The sequence below is a fragment of the Macaca fascicularis genome, chromosome 10 (genome assembly GCF_037993035.2).
Source record: "Macaca fascicularis isolate 582-1 chromosome 10, T2T-MFA8v1.1".
Taxonomy (NCBI): domain Eukaryota; kingdom Metazoa; phylum Chordata; class Mammalia; order Primates; family Cercopithecidae; genus Macaca; species Macaca fascicularis.
The window spans coordinates 78,226,824-78,249,686 of NC_088384.1; the positions used below are offsets into that span (position 1 = coordinate 78,226,824).

The 22,863-nt window shown below is 36.7% G+C and overlaps 1 protein-coding gene across 33 annotated transcripts in view; it reads right to left on the reverse strand.

Moving 5' to 3' along the window:
- PLCB4 (phospholipase C beta 4) overlaps nt 1-22,863 on the reverse strand; it is a 409,930-nt gene that overhangs the window by 379,917 nt on the left and 7,150 nt on the right. For all 33 annotated transcript variants that reach the window (XM_074004800.1, XM_074004802.1, XM_074004805.1 and 30 more), the window contains exon 2: nt 2,635-2,689. The gene's annotated coding sequence lies outside the window, so the exon portion shown is untranslated. The remainder of the gene's footprint in view (nt 1-2,634; nt 2,690-22,863) is intronic.

A 22,863-nucleotide genomic window follows, 5' to 3' on the forward strand; every position in this document is an offset into this window, starting at 1 on the left:
GTCTTGCTCGAATCATGGATCCAATCTTAACATGATTCAGATACCTTCCCCAGGTTCTAGAGCAACAATTTTCAATTTCTTTGATTATGAGAACCCATGTTTAGTGTCAAAATGAATTGTTAGCCATTTATAAAAGTAGTATAAATGGTAGTAGTATAAAGTAGCTTTAATTTCTGTTGATTAAGAAAATACATTATAATAAAAAAGCTCCCCTTAATTCAGTAACATTTCATATTCATATACATTTCCTTATAGCAGGAGCAATAGAGTTTTAAAATAGTCATATACACACACACACACACACACACACACACACACACACACACACACATATATATATATATATATATAAATAAAAGACTATTTATTTAATACATGAGACATCCTTGGAATTAATTGCCACATACTCCAGGACTTCTACAATACTCAACAGCCTCCTGGGCTCTGTCATCCACACAGTTGAGAAGCCTTTTCAAGACTGGCTCCTAACTGTCTGGCTACCTTGCAAATATGTGAGTTTTTATTCCCAAGAGGGATTTTGGATTAATGTTGGATAAATGTGAAAAAGCAACTTTCCTAGTAGTTGAAAGTCAGATTTTTTCTATATATATCTGCTAGTGCAGATACATGATACAGATGATTTATGCTGCAGTTAAGTCCAATTATCATTCAAAGATGATCAAGGTTTAACAATTTGGATTTCCTAAAAGTGTATTTTCACAACTCAACATTTATATCACACTTATCAGCTCTTTTGCAGTCATCATTCTATCAAAAATCATCCTCGCTCTCTGTCTTTGATTAACTCATGTTTCTCTGTGTCATCTTTGAAGCCAATTTTTGAAGAAATAATCTGAGAAAAAAGAGCAAACATTTATTTAACTATTATACAGTCAATTCACTGCAATTAATCACATACAGCAGGTTTTTGAACTCTAATTTTGAAGCGAATTCTCAACAATCTCTCTGGTCTCTATAAGTTCACTCTGGTAGCACACTCTTATAGGGTTTATGTCCAAATGTCGAATGTACACGAGTGGTTCAATTTATCTTAAATGGGCCAAACATTACAACTCCGCTTCAACTCCTCTATTTTCAATTTGGAAATCAATGTATGTTTGTTCTCCACACTAGATTTCCAGTGATCTAATATGGACCATAATCTTCGCTTTTTGCTATCTAGAGGTGGGTGTTTTATAAGTAACATGTGAGCAACTGCTTGGTGAGCTCGGTCAGAGGAGAACCAAGCCATTCCCAGGGCAGAGATGGCCGGGAGCTAGCTGGATAGGTAATTAAAAGCTGGAGGTGAATGGTCACTCTTGTGAGGTTGCAGAAAAATGAAGAAAGACACCATCAGCATCACAAATTTGTTATTATAATGAAATCAGGACAAACTGTTTCTACAGACTAACTTCTCAGCCCAGAAATGATCTAAGAGCTGAAATCTTACAGTCTGAGAGCAAACTGGAGGATAACATGAAAGGATAATGGCACGAGGTCAGATTTGACCACTGTGACCTTAAAACACCCCCCAAATCTCTGAGGCAGTCCTGTGGCTTGGGGTGACAGCCCCATGGGACCCACCACTCATGCTTAGCGGTTTCCCAGTCTCCACAGGCATTCCCCTGAACGCATGGCTCTCATCAGAACCAAGTCCCCAACTACACCTTTCAGAACAGGAGAGCCAGTCTGTATTTCAGAATAAAGAGTATGAGACAAAAACCAAAAAAAAAAAAAAAAAGGCCAAGTACTGTGGCTCATGCCTGTAATCCCAGCACTTTGGGAGGCCAGGGTAGGCAAATCACTTGAGATCAGGAGTTCGAGATTAGCCTGGCCAACATGGCGAAATCCCATCTCTATTAGAAATACAAAAATTAGCTGAGCGTGGTGGCAGGCACCTATAGTTCCACCTACTCAGGAGGCTAAGGCAGGAGAATCCCTTGAACCCAAGAGGCAGAGGTTGCAGTGAGCCAAGATCACACCACTGCATTCCAGACTGGGTGACAAAGCGAGACTCTGCCTCAGAAAAGAAAAAAAAAGAAAGCCAAAGTGGCTCCTAGGCTAGTATGAGTTCACTCCATGAAATGTGGAAACCTCTTGCAGGCTCTGTATGGATTACAAAAAGATACCATATACCCAAGAATGCCCCCAACCTTATTACAGCTGACAAAGTATCAAGCAAATCACAATCCACACTCTGAAAAAGAAATCTCACACTACAAAATGAAAGATATCACATTTTTTACTGGCCACAGACCATTTTACACTTCCAAACTCTCTGGGTTTCCTAGAAAGATGTCACCCACTGAAAAAGACAGGAACACATTTCATCAAGAGGAGCTGAAATAAATTTATTGCAATAAAAAATGGATCTGCTGAGAAGCACTCACTTATTATACATCACATACATTGACTGCTGTAGACATCAACTATCGTCCCAAAATAGTCATTCTTTTAAAAGACTGGCAAACTTAAATATTGAATTTAGAAAGATGAATCTGAGGTTTTAATTCAATTCGCAATGGCACGTGTTAGTGGCATAAAAAAACTGCTTCTCAATTAAATCATCTGGGTTGTAATTTATTCAAGATAAAAAATTTTTTAAGTCACAAATTAAAAAGCACATACACCTACCTTTTTAAGGGAGATCACATTTCAGGATTCTGTATCAGAGAGAAACCTTCTTTTCCTGTGAAGAAAAAAATAGAAGAAAAATTATCTACTAGTAACAATAAATAGCAAATGTGAATTTTTAAAACCAGCCTATAATCTTATCATGTTGTGTTTCATTTGTAATATTAAACAAATGGAAATATTTAAATTAGACTTGAAATATTTCTTCATTTCTATCTACATAAAACATTTTACAGATTTTAATTCCAATGATTTGCTTTTTAAAGAACAAAATGGATAAAATAAAATGGAAAATGGACAAAAATAAATGAAAATTGCTCAAAACTAGAATTAAAGTATTTACTTCACATCTATCCCAATGACATATTTTCAAACATTCTGTTTAATTCTATAAAATAAATGTATAAACAAAGAAGGAAATACATAAAACTCCACTCTTGTTTCTGCTTTTCCAGTGGGAAAATGAGGTCAAAAGGTTGTGGTGGGCTGTGCAGGTAACACAAGGTAACAGAACTATAAGCTGCTACCTCTTTCTATTGATTTTTTATTGTCCAAGCCAATAAACTATATTTATGAGCTCGATTTTTCTTAGCTAAGACTTTTAGATTACAAAAAACTATATAAAAATGCAAATAAAAACAGGATACCTCTGATTTTATTTTACATGTATTACTTTCAATAAACAATTGACACAGAAACCTACTAGTCACTAATAAATACTAAATATGACTTTTCAAAATCACTTATTAACATAAATTATTTTCGCTTTACATATTCAAGCCAAAATAAGAAAGTAAATGGTTTTGTTTAATATAAGTCAATCATCCACTACTATAAATCGTTTCCAGTCAAATCTAATTAAAATGACCAATAGGATAAAGTTCACAAGAATGTAATTCTGACTCTGACCATGACGTACATTTGCTTCCATCTGTAATTTAACTTCCATTAAGGATAATGATATATAGATTCAGAAACAATGACCAGGATTCTGACCCAAAAGAGCTCCAAAGATTTGAAATTACTGCCAATGCATAAATTCAAGGAGACCACAGTCCAGAGGAGTCCCTCTCCCCAAATGAGAACTCCTCCATTAGCTTGTGTTTGCTTCACTTCAGAATAAAAGTCCTTTTTAAACTTTAAATAGGAAATTCTCACAACGTCCTATGGAAAGGATCGTGAACCGTGCAACCACCTCCATGTCTGCAAATAGCCAAGGTGAGTCCCATTCTTTGTGGCCAAGCTTAGCTAGCTGCAGAACCTCTTTCCTTCAAAGCAACGCCAATGCCCCAGGTGGACTCCCCAGTGTAAGCCAGCATCTGGGGCCTTTCCTCTCTTGCTCTTCACCACTTCATATGTCAGCCAGCATTACTTTGGTCCCCTTCACTGCCAATACAGTATAGTGACGGTAACAGCTGCCTTTTCTATTTTCTGAAACTACAGTTGCAGGTAAGCTCTGCTAACAAAAGAAAGCCAAGATAGCTAAGAAAGCCACGATGGATCAATGATCAATATGGACACATGGGTCACTGCACGTATGCTAAGGCAAATCATAATCTATGACCTAGTAACAACTGGGGTGGGGCCACTTACAGATCTTCAGTTCATAACTGACCAACCAGAAATAATATATCTATTTTTGCTTCAAATATGGATTTGTTTCAAAACAATCCAGTTGGGGTCACTGATGGGGAGGAATAATGGATGAAACGAAACTGGCTATGAGTTTGTTATAGTGTAATGATGGATATATGAAGGTTCACTTTGATATTCACTGTACTTTTATGTATATTCAAAGTGTTCCATAATAAAAAGTTTTTAAAATGTTCATTCGATGGAAATTATTTATGAAAATACAGAGAGAAATGCACAGATCATAAATATCACAACCTTTCTGTTTTTCAAATACTCTCTTACGCACACACAAAAAAAGAAATATTTTAGGCAAAAATTTTAAAAATCAAATATCACACTAGGAAAAATGAAAAGCTTACGGGTATGGTTTAAAAAAATAATAAAAATGGCTTTGAATATTTATTTCAATATTCCAAAGCCAAATAACACATATATATTTAGCTGCAATAAATCTTCTGTTTTTTTTCTTTATTTTAGGTATCCTGCTTTGAATTAAGTAACATCAACATAGGAACACTGGTTATCTCATGCTTGTCAGAAATTGTAGGTAGATAAATACACCTTTGATTAAGGTAATCAGAGAAATGAATAACATATCATTAGTATCAATGTGATGTTTCATCAACAAAAATCTTCCTAATTCCAAGATCCAAGAGGGAACAATTTTTTTAAAAATCCTTTATTTGTCGCAAAGATTTGGGGCCACACATATAAGTTATCAGATTTGCTACCTGCTTATCCTAGCTGAGTGATCTGTCACTGCGAAACAGCCAAAAGATGGGCACTTTATGGATTATACCACTCAATTTGACTAAAATTTGAAAGAGCCAAAAAGGGGCCATATGACGCTAAAGCTGAGCTTTCACAACAAGCAGGGAAAGTCACACACAAGTAAAATCATCCTCACAGCCTAGGAATTTGACTTCCTGACCCCGCTAGACACCACTACCGGAAACCTGACCCTAGACATAAAATAAAAAGCAGGATTTATGTCATGGTTTGGGGGAAGACCATGTGTAAAGCTGTGCCAAGCCCACATCAAAGATAAACCAGGTGCAAGAAGAACCTCACATTCTCTCTGAACAGAAAACACACCGAGACCCAACACTGAATCCTAACGTGAGATGTGATGATTAAAAACAAGAAAATAAAAAACATAGTTCATGGTCTTCTATTTTCTTTTGCAAGCTTTCCTGGCCTAAAACAATCTGTTTCCTTTCCAATAAAGAAACAATGCCAAACTCTGAAAGGGAAATTTGTCTGACTTAATGGATAAGCATATAAAAGCTGGAAAAGGGAGTATTATGGGAAAACCAGAACAACTCAGCCTCAGGAGGCAGGCTTCCAAATTTATCGGTAAAAGGACTGAGGGTCAGAGGAGGGAGGGTAGGGGTAATAATTATGAACGAGTTACATGACGGAGGTCAGCTAAACAAAATTCAGTTGTTTTCAATTTGAAAATCACAGTTCTAGCCATTTACTACATGAGCTAAGAGAAACATCCATTAGCTCACATCCATACTTAGATATTTTACATTCATGCAGCCACAATATGAGGACTAGTTTTATTAAATTTGCAATGGTATATACTAAGGCCTTATGTATTTAATAAATACGTGTCAAATAAGTGAATGAATGAAGTAGCATCTAATACTTACCAAATCATAAAATCTAAAACTAAGCTAGTAGATGTGACAAAAACAAAATTCCCAGGTACGGTGGCTCTAGCTATTTGTTTAGCCAACATTTATAGCGTTAGGAGTCAATATACTACACTAAAATGATTTGCTTTCCCAGATACTAAGGCAGCTAGGGATAGCCACATGACACAGTTTTGACCAATGAGATACAGGAGAGAGAGCTCTGAGAAAGTTCATTCTCATGATGTAAACAAGTCCCAATCCCTCATTCCTGAAAATAGCTCCTGGGTGGTGCAGAGCCATCTCACACCTATGAAGACAAATGCTAAATGATAAGGAGTGGAGAGAAAGAAGGAACCTCATTTCCTGATGGCACTGCTGAGATGCCACATCTGCCCCAAATGCTTAGATTCCTAAGCCTGCATTTCTCTTAAACTTCATAAGTTTAGGCTGCTGTTTTCTATCACTCGCAGCCAAAAATATTCTAATATACACCAGCAATAACTTATTTTCCCCCTTCTGTATCCTCAGAAGCTGCTCCTATTTTAACTAACCGCGATGCACCCTATAACTATTCAGTAACAGATACATCACCATTGCAGTGGAAACCTCATCAACAGTTTCCACTTGTCAACACTGAGGATGTCTCACCCAAACAGGCTCACCAGCAGGCTTCAGGGAGAATCAAAAAAACATCAGAAACAACAAGGCACATCACTCTACCAAGCCACACTGTGCTTTTCTAAGGACCATTACATTCTGATATTAACAATGCAAAAGAGAATGATAACAATGCAAAAGAGAATGGTGACAAAAAAGACAGCAATGCTATTCCAACGACCAAAGACATGAAGAATCTTCTAAGTTAAGGCAGTCTTAACCTGTCTCACAAAGAAAAGTAAATATTTAGGGGCATGGCTAGATTAAACACCAGAAATGGAACATCACTAAAAAACAGAAAACAAGAACATGAACATACCTCTTGAGGGCTGAAGAGCTGACCTGATTCAAATGCTGCTACTCTGCTTTATAGGGCCTCAGAAATGCACCTTCTGTGGAACTTAAAATTCTACAGTAACTTCTGTTATCTGTGGATCTCTCTTGATAAACATAAACTCCTAGACCTCAGGAAGCAAGCCTGTAACAAGTATTGACAAATGCTGAATGAATGAAGAAGCAAAACTATATAGAGATTACTTTTCCGAGAGACTTTATGAAAAGCATGCAGTCCTCAAAAAGAAACAAAAATCTAGAAATATAATAATGAGTCGAATTGTGTATTTAATGGTCAAATGTCTGTAGAAAGAAAAGAACAGAACTACAACTAAGAGGTAGCTATTATTGTATAAACCAGGTGAGGTGTTAGGCACTTTGCATCTGGTATTTCATGCAGTCTTCACCGCTCCCCAGTTAGGCACGAGTCTCTCCTCTTTCACATGAGGACAAGTTCAGAGGGAGATTTGGAGCTCACCTGAGGTCACATTTCTAGCAAAAGACAGACTGGATATTCAAACCTAGGAAGGTCAGAACCTAGGAAGGTCAGCTCTCACGTTTCTGCTATACAATGCTGCTTCTCACTTTTGTCCTTATGAAAATATTATTTATAAACTGCATACCTACATTAGCTGAGGGAACATTCAAAGGGACCTTCAGTCTGCGGCCAAAAACTAAGCAAGGTGAGGCTCCATCGTAACCTCAAGCACAATTACTATGTGCCCATATCATAAACCAGATGTGGTTCCACAAAACCCAGATAGTGACTTTCTCTAGCTCATTTTACAGCTGTAAAGACTTACAAAGGCTCTACACACCTATGGCATGTGTTATTTTAAAAGCTACCGTGTACTTGCATGACCTAGAAATGATAAAAAGAAACCTATGAGTCAACAGCATTAGTTTCTCTCAGAAATCAGCCCTCTCCCATGTATGGTACAAACATCCCAGCTCTCCTGTCACAGTTACAGAACATGTGGCACCAAGACCCTGGGGACCCTGGTCTCTGGGGAGGCTTACAAATAAAACCCACTGTGTCTATGAATACAACATATCGAATTGATTGAAGCAGTTTAAAATAATGAATTCGTCTGAACCAAAAAGAGAAACAACTCTACCGTTGAAAGAAAAAAAAAATCGAATGTATATTGCAATAGGCTCCTAACACTTTGCATTGAATAAATACTACCTCTTTGAAGTTGATGAAAATCTCTGTGAAAATATTTATCCAGTAAACATCTCAGTGAAATAAACTGTGATGACTCCAAAGAAGCCGAATATAACAACTTTATAAATTCTCATGGAGAAGAAATAGAATCACCACCCCCGAAACATTTGGTAATTATTTATACACAATATGCACAGTCTGTGATGAACGTGCAGAGATGCAAAAGTTACTGCAGTGTATTAGCTGAAACATGAGCTTCTTTACTCTGCCATTTCAGGTCAACTTTTCCAGCGATTTTTTAGTAACACAGAGTATTCTGCAAGTCCTCACTTCTACCACGGAAGCTATCTAATACCCATTTGAAGAAAAAAAAAAAAAAACACTAAAAATGTGTTAGAAGCCAAACTTATTTTGGGATAGTTATCGGGTGACAAAGCATGCTTCCATTTTTTTTCTCCCCCTTTCTATTAGTTAATTATCTATTATTTTAAGATTTGCCATACACATATATTTGAAAAAAATATGATTTAGTAAAAGGATGTTGAGTCTTTTCCCAAATAATGGCTCGATTCTCTTTGGAAAGATAAACAAATCCTCCTTTTTGTTTCAGTAATCTATCATTTCAATACTTTTCCATGACACAGACACAGGCACACACACACACACACACACACACACACAAATAGTATTCTCAATTAAATAACACTATAACACACAGTTTTTCTCCTATACAGCTATTTTTCAAAGTGTTCAATGTTCACCAAAGGCCAATGATTTCAAAAAACAGGTTTCATAACAAAAGAAATGGGAAGAAGATACTTTCACAAAGACACTATCAGACCATAGTCCAAAAAGAACTCTGCATACAACTTCTTTGAAAATCTCTGCTCCAAAACTTCAAGCTTTCTAGTAAATTAGGACTCCTTTATGAATGCTTACCTTGCTTAAAGTATACCTTGAAAAGGAGGAAAAAAGCATCTCCCTTGCATTTAACCCCACCATCATACTGACACTGCCCATTTAGAAAATGAAATATTGAGGTCCACATTAATTGCTATAAGCAATTCCAGGGTTAGAACTAAAAACAGGATTAAGTGTGAAAATACTTCCTTATTCACCAGTTAATTCTTTCTCCACATCTTAAAGTAATTCCTAACAACTGACAAAGGCTCCAAATATTATATAAATATCTGGTCTACAAATAAAGTTTTAGGAGTTATATTAAGCAGATGTCTGATGACATTGGACACAATCTTAGAACTACTTCCTACATACAAAGTCTAGCCATGAAAGAAATTATTGGTTTTAAACAGAAAATTAAATGAGCTAATTAAATATAGATCAAAGGAAGTTCTACCATGAAAAGACTAATTTTTGTCACTCATGGAAAAAAATGTATCAATAAACAAAAAGCAATCTGGTGTTTCTTGTTCTGGCCTATCTTGGTTACCACCTATTATAATGAGATTAAAGGTAGTTTTGCCTTCTTCCCTTCTTCCTTGTGCTTTTAAGTTATTTTCCAATATTTTTTAATTAATCACATATTACTTTTATAAGTAACAAAGTTATTTTTAAAAATCTTAGACACTACTGAGATATAATCTCCTTTTAATTAGGGTAAAGCACACGTTAATATGTTTTTAAATATATTGATAATTAGTCAAAATTAAATTTATAACTTTAAAATAACTTCTTATCATACTGTCACCTATAAATTCTGGTACAAAACCACATTAAATCTTTTAAGGTTATTTTGTACTATGAAATAAGCTAACTAATGAACTGATACATACATTTCATATTCATCTATTTCTGCTCCAAAAATTAGGGAAAATTACCTGTTTCTTGTTCCAAACCATTCTCCTTTATCTGTGCTATTTATTATTTGCCAACTCTTCAAGTATATTTTTATATTTTATACGTTATACGACATCATTATGTCATTTCTTTCTCTGACAGTTATATTAGTACTATAAAATACATATTTATACGTCTGTGTATATATGCAGAAGTATATATACATTCCTCAATAAAAGTACACATATATTTACATATATATACACATTTATGAATATACCTATATGATCTATACTGTTTAGAGATTTCCAGCAGAAGTGCCTGTCAATCCAGTTTCAGGTTTTATATACCTAGGCCAACCTGACCAACTAGTTTGACAAAGTTAACAGTAGTTTTGAATTCTATTTTTTTCCACTTAAGTGACCCATTGTTTAACCAAATCAGTAAAGAATGTTGCAGATTAGTAACCTCATTCCTCTTATTATACTGGTCACCCTTACCTTCCCCAGAGACCAATATCCTGCAATCACCATGACTTGATTCATTAAGCATTTATTTGGTACTTAGTATTTCTCATTACATGAAGGGAGAAGCTTACAGAGTGTGGCAGTTCACGAATTATAAATGTAGCTGAAGGTTTAACACTTATCTGTGCATCCTGCTATTAAGCCAGTAATCTCCAAATTCTTCTAATGATGAGAATGGGAATTAATGTTTCAATTTTCTGCTAACGTTTCAGTGCCAAAGGTGATATGATGAGGTCCTTGTATATGTCCATAGGACTTGCTACACATGGCCAAGCCAGTCCAAAGGTCACCTCCAGAGTCTATGTATGAGAAAAATTGCACTGCAGCAATCTCTTCAAAGAAAATTCAACAGTTCCCTTTCCTTCTCTCTCTAACACCTCGTAAGAAAGGCAAAAAAAGAAAAAAAGAAAAAGAAAAGAAAAGAAAAGCCATAATAAATTGAGTCTATCTGCAATGACAGAGGCTGATATTCTATTCCCTGCCTGGATGCCTGCTTCAGTGCAGAAACCATAGCATATGTATCAGGTTGGCTGGCTGATGCCACCTGCAAGGCAACAGAGTCCCAGTAGAAGTAGAAGCAGGCTGTGCCCTCAGGGTCTGATGGTGTTAAGATGAGAGTTTTTCTGTGGACCATGTGAATACTATGGAAGGTTGTCAAGTTTGAATGATCCTGAAAAGCCTCCATCTGAGTGGATTGCCTGGACAAGGACACAGAGACACTCCAGTGATCTTCCACTGGAATATGAGGAGCTGATATTGCAGTGCTCAAAGCAAATTAATGGCATGATGCCAATGGACCTGCAAGGGCTCTCCAGAAAAATCCATCAGGGTGTGTATGAGAAAGAACTGTCCTTGAAAACAAACAGCACCTGCTAAGTGCAATGCCTTGGCCCCTTTTATGTCCCCTGTGCCAACTCTGGAGGAGCCAGACATTGGTAGGAGATGAAGAGAGGAGAGTTAAACTAGGAATTCCTTTTCTTCCATACTGATAATCACTAAGCCTGGGCTCAAGCCTAAGAATGGGAAAAGGGGAGAAGCTATAAACTGGATGGAAAAATGGAAGTTTTGATTTACATTGTACTACATTTTTCTAATATTTGAAAATTAGGTTGTTCCAATACAGTAAAATGACTCAAAAGCTATAGGATCTGCCAAAAAATATCATCCAAAGTACAGGAGAGGAGAGAATAAAGCTATTTTCTGTTTATGTCTTACTAAGTGTGGCCCATTCAACAAACCAATTATACTAAGTATACAACCTATGTATAGTATAAAATAAGTCTTGTGACTTTTTTTCCATAAAGTCTGAAAGAAAACTGAGAAGATATAGAAAAATCAAAGTGCAAATGTAATATGTTTCATAAAATGTTAACCACATAATATAATTATATCAACAACTTTAAATGTAAATGGACTAAACATTCCATCTATATGGCAAAGATTATCAGAATGGATTTTTTTAAAAGCAAGAATCAACTATATGCTCTCTACAAAGAGACACATTTTAAATGGAAACACACAAATAGATTGGAAGGATGAAAAAAATTATATCATGCAAACAGTAAGCAAAATAAAGTTGAACTGGCTATATTAATAAGACAAAATAGACTTCAACACAGAGGATTACTAGAGACAAAGAGAAACACTTCATGATGATAAAGGGGTAAATATAAAAGAAAGAGTTCTACAAGCCTAAGCCCTTCATTTAAGAGAGCTAAGTATACTGAAACTGGTGATGTGAAATGACTTGCTGAAGAACACATAATCAGCTAGGGCAATGGCCAGCTATAAGTCACTTCTCCCAATTCCCTTTTCAGAACCTTTTTCCTATGATCGGTGCTCCTAATCTGAGTTCATTCAACATGAAAGCAACCAACCTATCTGATCAAAACTATCAACTTGGTAACTAGGCAAAGACTGCCTTGGAAGGAGGGGAAGACCACATTGAAGGGGTAGAAGAGGGTAGAATCCTGAGCAGGGTCTGACTCCAGACTGAGGCGCTGCAACTTGCTAGTTATGTGGACCTGAACAAATTACTTAAATGGGCCTCAGTCTCTTTATCTGTAGCATGAGGATATTGCCACCTATCTCACAGGATAGATACAAAAAACGATGATGAGGAGGAGGAGGTCAATGACTTGACCAAGGTCACTCGGCTTCTCAGTAGCAAAGCCAGGACCCCACAATGCACATCATACACATTCACAACCATTTTGCTAAACTTCCTCCCAAAGGAGAGTCCCTAGTGGAGTTCCTGACCTTCACAAGACACTTCAAAAAATGTTCATTTCCTTCCTAATAAACCGATGCTGTACTTGCGAGTAACTTTATAAAGGTATTTCCACACGGGATCCTCACACAGAAACATATATCCTTTTTCATCTACATACACGAGTTTGAGATGATCACTTTTTCTCATCATGATGGCTTTGTCTCACTCTTCATAAGATCTTAAGGTCAAAGTGAGTGAGGTAGGCAGGGTAAAAATTCAGTGATAATTTAATTTATATCATCTCTTATAATCCAAATTGAGCCACATAATTAACACATTTGAAATCATCCCTCAAAAAAAGAATTTAAACATATCATTCTGCTCAAAGGAAGAAACAGCCATTCCACTGTTTTGTGGTTATAATAACTAAAGAGGCATCACATTCTCAGGACTGTAAACTCAACTTTCAGTTTGGTGAAGGATTCTTCAGAAAATGAACTAATACCCATGGGTAAGTCTGTGCTGTTAAGACCAATCCCCGTATAATATGTTCAAGTATCTTGGCAATTTTGTGGATTATTTGTATTATGTAATTGAGGATGTTATACAAATAGGCGTGATTTACAATCATGCTGGTCTTTCCCTTTTCAGAGTCTAGTCAACTATCTTAAATGTCAAGGTTACAGTCAAGGTCAATATATTTCACCCCAGGAAAGTAGGTGTCAGCAAGGCAGATAATGCCCACTTATGCTGCCTTATATAAGGCAAAATTTAAGAGTAAGACAAAACTTGATAATTAATGTTAAAAAATGCATTGCTTAGATACTAATTTTAGAAACAGCAGAATGCATACAAATCCAAAATAAGATATACAAAACCACGAAATAAGGAAGGAAAGTAAAATAACAGTTTGTGGCCCATGTCCTCGTCTTACATATTAGTTTTAGGACACATTTAAAAGCCTACTATGTGCTAGCTACTGTACAAATCTGATTTAAAATTTGAGAATGAATAATGCTGCTTGAAAGAGCTAAATAGCTCATAACTAATGTATTCAGATAAACTCAAATGACCAAACCAGCTCATGTGACTCACTGAAAGTTCATGCACATACATAAAGAAGAATGTTTATTATGTGACCCCATTCTATGCTGTAGCTATGCTAGGTTCTGAATAATATTTTAAACACAATATATAACACTTAGTCAGATGTATGCATTACTTAACTAATAAAATAGCACTATACTGTTTAAAAAGCTCACTCAAGTAATACTATTGTGAAGAAGAAAATTTAAAATATTCTTTTTTTATGTAAAGCAAATCAATGTCATGCTTTATAGTCAAGATGTCTTTATAGCCAATCTTTATATTAAAGAATGTACCGAATATAAATCATTCAGCAGTTATGTTCGCTGTTTTATAACTTCAATTCTACAAATATTTTATTTCTCCATTAGTGAAAAATTTAGATTGAAATTAATAAATAAATTAACTCATTCATAACACCTCCATTGTGCTGTTGGGTTTTTTCCTGACAGGCACCAAATTAAGCAAAACACTACAATGTACTTAATGAAAGTCTTATGATAATTTATCCTCCACACAAAAAAAATTACAAAGAGAAAGCACCAACTAAAGAGAAATTAAAATATTTCCTAGACTACTGTTAATATGTTAGGAAAACAAAGCCAAAACCACTTTTATTTTGTTTTAGAAAATTACCCCAGGACTTACATTGATAGCAGAAAAATTCAACAAATACACATTACTTATCAAATTATAAATTAGGCAATGATTCAAGTTCCTAATTATGGAAAAAGATTTGAGCTCATTTAACATGACATGTTTCAATTATAAGACTCTTTAAAGAAGTATGTGAAATTCACATAGAAAAAAAGGAATAAAGAAACAGGCTAAAGAAAGACATGATTTATCTCATCTCTGCCTGTAAACAAATTAACTCTTATGAAAGCTCAGTGAAAGCAAATATCCTATAAACTAAACCAACTCAAGACAAAAATCACCTTTTGAAATTAGGAACGTGCGTTCAAATGCCAAAATTATTATTCTGATATATTGGTCCATAATACTTTGTTTTTATATCCCAAGGTCTGCTTTCATCTGCCTGTAAAAGAAACCCTCCACTGTATTAGGTTTCTAGGACTGCCATAACAAAATACCATAGACTGGCTAGCTTAAACAACAGAAATTTATTTTGTCACAGTTCTAGAAGTTCAAGATCAAGGTGCCAGTGCCAGCAAGCATGGTTTCTCCTGAGACCTCTCTCTTTGGCTTGACAACAGCTACCTTCTCCCGTGGCCCATGTCCTCATATGGCCTTTCCTCTGTGCCTGTACGGTCACAGATTCAGGTCAGGTCAACCTTATTTTGAAACCTGTCTATACATCTGATCAACCATGTGACCCTGAGTAAGTGCTGTGATCACTCAGTTTTCTTAGTATCGAATGGTGGTAATTATACCTAATCTGCAGAATTGCTGAGACAATGAAATGGGATTGCATTCTGAAGGCTCAGGGCACACTGTTTAAGCCTAATAAATGCTGGGTTAGGGGCCCGGTCTTAAAGAATCCTGGTAAGTTTCAACATTTTAAAATACTGCAAAGCCATCCAGTAAAGACTCAAAAATATCATAGAACTGGCTCAATTTCTTATGTATCCCATTCCACAGTGTGGCTCAAGCACCTGCAGTGCGTGTGTGTGTGTGTGTGTGTGTATGAGTGTGTGTGTGTGTGTTTGTAGAGAAAGAGACTTCCTCTCTGAGGGTCTCATACCCTGTATCTCATATCCTGTGTGAGGAAAAGAAGCAGTTACTGGTAAGCACTTATGTTCCCCACACCATAACCCTTCTGCAATAAGAAGGTTGCTGTCACCTCTAGAAGGAAATGGATAGGAATTGCTCTTGCGATATTCTAGACCAAAAACCCTGTTGACAAATGAGGCACACCTTCCATGTAATTATTGCCTTAATCTTTCCAACAAAGCTGGAAGCACTTTGGTTCAATATAATGTAGAACATTTCCAGAATGTTTTCAGAAGGCATCTGCTGCTCTTAATTAACGAGTGGATTCCTCCTGATCATCAATCTTTATGGAAAACCTGTGGGTCTGCCATATTTATAATACTGTAGCTGAGAAAATAAAAATTGGCACACAACAAAATGGTTTGGGAGAGCCTGATTCTAGCAGAGTCACTGCCAGGACATGTATTAATACCCAAATCATCTGCACTTTTAAATTTCCTCATTTCCCTTTGGTAGCTGCACAAGAAATCCTTCTATGCTACTTATGACAGATGGGGAGAAACTTTAACCAGTTTCTTTGAAACTCTTTCAAAGGGAATGAAAAATGGACAGAATGGGGCCATGCTTAAGATTCTCAGAGGGCCTCACAGATCCAAAAAGTCTCTAAATAAAAGGAAATATTCTCTATCTGTATTTCCAAGTGCTATCATGAAGTGTTTTCTGAACAGCTGCAATAACTAAACTATAATCCTCCTAAATGTTGTCTGCATTGAAATCTGAATAATGATATATCTAATAATTAACATACTTAGACAGCACTTTTCAACACAAAGCTAAAAGAAATCTGTGAAGTCAAAAAGAAGCCAATTGTGAAGAAGACATTTCTTAAGTCCTATTAATGCTTGGCGAAGGGGGCCTGGTGAAGATTGTCAAAGACACTCTTTTCACAAGATTCAAACCACTATGAATAAACTGCTCCCTTCTGGTTTTAGAACTATAAAAGATGTTCTCTAAAAAACAATATTCAGCAGAATATTTCCCTTCAATTAATTAATGACTTTCTTGCTTTCTCTGTTTGGCATTGATGTATTTGCAGGTCATTTTGAAAATAAAATGCTACAAGAGAATAAATACAAAGCATTTTAAATTACTAAGAGTCCCACTTGATAAAATAATCTGATTAAATAAATTATTTTCTTCCTAAATTTCCAACCATGTTTGAAATAAGAAATTTATTTTCTAATTCCTACACACTGTAGGAAAAATGAGGATAACGTGATTAAAATCAAACTCATAAAATAGGAAAAACAATATGAGTATGTGCCTATCAGGAAAAAAATGATAACCTATCTTCAGGGAAATGTCTCCTCTGGATCTAGTATACTAATTACAATATCAGGATTTCTGTTACCAGAAATAATGGATATAGAATTTTCAAATTATTTATCATATTTCCAAATTGATCATTCTGCTACTTTTCAATGACCAGTATAAATAATCATGAAATACTTTTTTCTTTAATAGGTCAGCAGATGTCTTCAGTTTACTAAACTTTGGCTTTTTTTTTTTTTTTTTTTTTGCTTAATCATCAGATTGTTTTCCTGATTTACCCAATCTGCAGACTTTGCAGTAATGGCATTTAGTTATTTATTCATTTAAGAGACATCAACTTAGTCACTAATATGCACCAGATTGTTCCATTTCCTAAGAGAGTCATGCTGTGGCTAAAATTTGCAAACTATTCAACAGGAGGACTAAAGTAGGGCACCCAACCTGGACTAGAGTGGAAATCAAGGAAGGCTTTATAGGAAGATGGTAACTGCATGGAGTCTCTAAAGGCCTGTAGGAGTCAGCCAGTTGAAGAAGGGGGTTGAGTGCAAAGTCATAGTGCAAAGCCACAGTGTCCACAGTGCAGCAGGCTTTATGTTCTTGGATTTCAACACAGCCTAGTATAGGTGATGCAAATAAAGGAGTTAAAACTTCATCACAGAGGTCAGGCCGTGGATGGCTTACATTTGGCAAATTAGGAAGACAAATTAATCCTGATAGCAACAGGGAGCTGTTGAAGTATCTTAGAGGTAATGCTATAATAAGATTTGTTTTGTGCAAATTACTTTAGCTGGTGTGGAGAATGGAGTCAATGGCCAAAGATGTAAACTTATAAAGTAGTGTCTATTTGTCCCCTCCAGTAAACTGTAAACTTCTGAGAGCAAGATCTCACTGATAAAGTACCTGATGTTCACTGAATAGCCAACAGAAGACACGAATGAAGGCACAGATGAGAAAGAGACAGTATAGAGAGACTGAATGAAAAAATTCTTGGAACAATCAAGACAGGAAATCACACGGACATAAATTCAGGCTAGCGGCAATAGGAATGGAGAAAAGTGAACAAAAATGAAGGATATTGATGGGGTAGACTCAACAGACGGATAGCTTGTTTCATGAAGATTTAGAAACCGGAAGGAGACACAAGTTTGGAGTGAAGTTGAGGACTCCTGTTTTGTACACTTTGATTTGAAAGTCCCCATAGACTTCAATGTCAAGATCTCCAGCAGACAACAGGATATATCTGGAGCTCCAACAAGAGGTCAGTGATAGAGGAGTCTTCAGTAAATTGGGGGTTAAAAAAATGGTAGAAGTGAATGAGTTATCTTATATAGAAAGAGTTTACAGAGTGAACACAGTCAAAAGCAATGTAGAGACCTCCAGAGAATACCATTTTAAGGGCTAGGTAATGAAAGAGGTACTCATGAAGCTCTGCCTCTAATCTATGAAAATAGTGTATAATGAACAACCAAACCCTTGAAATCAAGGACTTCAGGAATATATAAGGGTAAAAGCAAAAATGAATTAATCTAGTGCAATTCCTTCAAGATGGAGAGGTGATACGACTTTTCCAGAGTAACCAACTCTGAGAACTTGCAAAGTAGTAGTTGCTAATAACCAGTATCTCAGTTTCTTACTCCATGCAATTTGGAGGTAAGAAGAAATGAACTCTGATATTCCTTATAGCAGTATCATTTTATGATTCTAATTAAGTTCCGTTGCTTGTTCATTCAGGACAAGTACACAAACCAAAGAGCAGACTTCACCTTTTCAAACAACAGGGCCAAGAAAACGAGAGAATAAATGAGCCTGAAATTTCAGAATCTTACTGCCATGCTGAACAAATGGGGAAATACAGCTTGTTCATTTCTACTCAGTGATGCTAATGATTCCGTTAAATTGACTTCTTTGAAGGAAAATTACTGTTAATAACCTTAATTTCCTCCTAGTCTCTTCTCCCAGGTACTGACATTTTAAATAAAATATTTTTTATAAAATATTAAAAGCAAAGGAATTATGTCTATCTTAGGAATCCAACTCCATGTCGAGAGACTATGAATCCCTTCTGTCTGTCCTATCTATAAGCCCACATTTTTGGTTAATCAGATAAACATATAACATTTCCCATTCTACGCATTTCCCAAGAAGCATAAAGCAAAATCCATTCCAAAGGGAACTAAAAAAAAAATATTTAATGTTACTCTAAGGCCCACCACAAATTATACTGATAGCAGCCATGTGGTATTGTAGAAGATTCCCAATTTCAATTTCAATTTAATCAATGTAGATGCAGTTTTATTTTCTTTGTCCACAAAACCAGACCATAAGCTTTCTACCCTGGACTGACTGCTTAACCTTGCAAACCTCTGTTCTGGAGGGCAAGTGGGTGGGAGTCTGAAACTGGCCTTCCCAGACCATTCACCTACTTTTTCCACCCTCATCCTCCTCTCTGCTGCCCTCTGGTTTCTGTCTGGGTTCGGCTAATGGAAGGCACCAGCCAACATTTAGGAGACAGGCAGAGAGTGAGGAAGGTATATATATTCCCCTCTGTCTCCCTGGAGGGATATTACAGGCTGACAGGGTCCCTCTAGAAAGGGATACAGCTCTTGTCAGCCTTTCTTGCCCCTTCCTTAGAGTAGGACTAACTCCCTGTCACTGCTGGGTCTTTCTTTAGCACCCACCCTGATTGTGTTCCCTACACCTGCCCACATCTTCCAAAGGGTCCCTTTAACAAGCCCTCCTCAAAGGACTTGGCATACACATGCCATCTGCTCCCTAGCAGGGCCCTGAATGATACAGGTTGAAAGAGTGACCAGGTGGTGCCCTCCACTGTGCTTTCACAGACATTATCAAAGGAAATTGTCTGTAAACTGTGAAACACTATAACATTTCCATGAGCAAAACCTAGCACAGACTTTCTTGAATATGCAAGGTTTCAATGCCAAGGAAATATGACTGTCCCACCATATTTCTACAATTCACAGTGTGTTGTAAAAATAAACATGCAGAAGGCATACAATCAGAATCTGAATGTCACTGCCAACCGAACCAGAATTTTTCTTAAAAAATGAATATCTGGAGAAACAGATGAAAGAACTAAATCCATCTTTGGGAAACAGAAACAGTATTTAACTTTCCTGTCATTTATCTAATCAAGACTCACTAACCCTGACTGAGTCTCAGTCTTTCAAGGAATGTTGTAAAATTCCAAATAATTCACTTCATATTATTGATAACAATTACAGTTATCAAAGTAGTCCCTTCTGAAAATAGGAATCAATCAATGACCTAGATTTCCTGTAATATTTCTCCCAATATCTCTTTAAAAGAGAACATGATGTAGCGGCCAGGCATGGTGGCTCACACCTATAATCCCGGCACTTCAGGAGGCTGAGGTGGGCGGATCAGTTGAGCTCAGGAGTTCGAGACCAGCGTGGCCAACCAACATGATGAAACCCCATCTCTACTAAAAATGCAAAAATTAGCTGGGCTTGGTGGTGCACACCTGTAATCCCAGCTACTCGGGAGGCTGAGGCAGAAGAATCACTTGAACCAGGGAAGCAGAGGTTGCAGTGAGCTGAGATCGTACCACTGCACGCCAGCCTGGGCAACAGAGTGAGACTCCACCTCAAAAAAAAAAAAAAAAAAGGGAAGGGAAAGGGAAAGGAAAAGAAAAAAGAAAAGGTGTAGTTTCTAATTTATATAGTCCATTATCTACATATCATTTCTAAAAAACATGGCCAGGCCAGGCACAGTGGCTCACACCTGTAATCCCAACACTTTGAAAGGCTGAGGTGGAAGGACTGCTTGAGCCTAGGAGTTCAACACCAGCCTGGACAACATAGCGAGACCCTGTCTCTACAAAAACAGAAAAAACTAGCCAGGTGTGGTAGTGTGCACTTGTGGTCCCAGCTACTTGAGAGGCTGAGGCAGGAAAATCACTTGAGCCCAGGAAGTTGAGGCTGCAGTGAGCCACGATGGCACCACTACACTCTAGCCTGAGTGATGGAGCAAGACCCTTTGTGCACATGTGTGAGAAAATAAAATAAAATAAAATAAAATAAAATATTAAAAAATAAGAGTCATGGACATTAAATTCAGGTATCCATTAAATAAAACTATTAAATAGCATTATCTCCTAATCTTCTCATTCTTTTTTAACTAAAAAGTAAAAGAGATTCTTAAATAATGATTATTTGAAAATCTAAAGCTACAAACACACCTGGATAGGATTTTTTAGCAATGAAATTAATTTTATCAGGCCAGTATTAACATCTGATCTGTCTGTGTTGGCTGTGGACCACCTCACTTCTCTAACCACAGATTAAAGGGTGCTTATGGACATTTTCATGCTGGGAAGGGTCTAGAGTTTCACAGCTCACCAGATTGATCAGAAAACAGATTTTCAACTCTCTGATTTACAAGGTATGTCTTTCTTAAAGAGTTTTTACATTAGCCCCTTAACTGATCAATTCGTTTTGATTAAGAATTGCATTTTCAAGGGATTTTAAGGACACAGTCTATTTCTAAAATCACTTCCCGGTATGCCATATACAAGTGAAATCTAACTGAATTAGTAAAGCAAGGTAACAATATGGGACATGATGCAATTAGAGGCTATGTTCAGCTGCATCATCAGAGGTTCCACAAATTTCATGGAGACCTTTTTAAAGGCAATTCATCAGTGCTCTGTCAAAATTTGAAGTGTGCATAGGCTTTTGACCAAATAGTTCCATTTCTAGAAATTTAGCTACAAAAAAATTTTCTCACACATGTGCACAAAGACCTATGAACAAAGATCTTGAATCTTTCAGTGTGCAATAGTGTCAACAGAAGAATGGTTAAATAAAGTACAGTACATCCATACTACCAAATTTTATGCAATGTTAGAAAGAACAAGATAACTAACATATTGACATGGAAAGCTCTCCATGATATACAGTTAAGTGGACAAAAGCAAGTCAGTCACAGAAAAAAATGTATACAATATGATCCAGTTTATATAATAAGAAAATGACACGTATATATACTTACATATGTAAATGTACAGAAAAAAGGAGGGAAAGAGGCTATCTAAACTATTGCCAATGACTATATCAGGGAATGGGTGTACGTGGAAAAGGGTACTTTGCATTTTGCTTCCATATTTCTGCATCATCACTTCAATTGGAACATACTAATGTATTACTTACATCATTTTTAAAAAAACAATGAAAACAAAAAAATTATAAGAAATCCCAGAGGGGGCTTTGATGATTTGTCCAATAATAGCGTCTTGGCAGATACAAGAGAAACACATCCCGAAGGAACTGCATTTTCATTTGATCCAGTGTGGTCTCTCATTTAAAAGCAACAAGGAAAATGAGGGCTGTTAAGCGGACTGCACCTTGAAACACTAGCCTGCAGAAACAGATCTGTATTCCATATTCCAGGACATCTTGTGACTGCTTAGAGCTCACATCAGTGAGGCAGGCAAGAGAACCTCTGTGTCTCCATAAATGAAGTCATCCTATTTCTCTACACTTGGGTGTTCTTATTTATTTTTTTATTTATTTATTTATTTATTTATTGAGACAGAGTCTCACTCTGTCACCCAGGCTGAAGTGCAGTCGTGTGATCTCGGCTCACTGCAGCCTCTGCCTCCGAGGTTCGAGCAATTCTCCTGCCTCAGCCTCCCGAGTAGCCGGGATTACAGGCGCCTGCCACCACACCCGCCTAATTTTTGTATTTTTAGTAGAGACGGGGTTTTGCCATGTTGGCCAGGCTAGTCTCAAACTCCTGACTTCAAGTGATCTACCCTCCTCTGCCTCCCAAAGTGATGGGATTACAAGCATGAGCCATCACACCCAGCCAGGTGTTCTTATTTTAAAGGAGCATCATGAAACAGGAGAAAAAACCATGTCCTTCCCCCCTCAACTTTGTAATTTGCCAACAGCTTGGAAAAATGGGGTACAGGGAAAGAACAAACAAGCAGAAATTCAGAATCTGAAATCTACGTACACTGGAAATAAATGACCATAACAACCTTTACAAGAAATTTTACAGCCAAAAAAATTAAAGGGCAAAACAAAAGCTACTGACATTTTCTGGTACACGGTGTTTCCAAGCCCTTACAGTTAACAAAAGGCTCAACATGGGAGCTCCTGGGTCCAACCACAAACGTGCTTT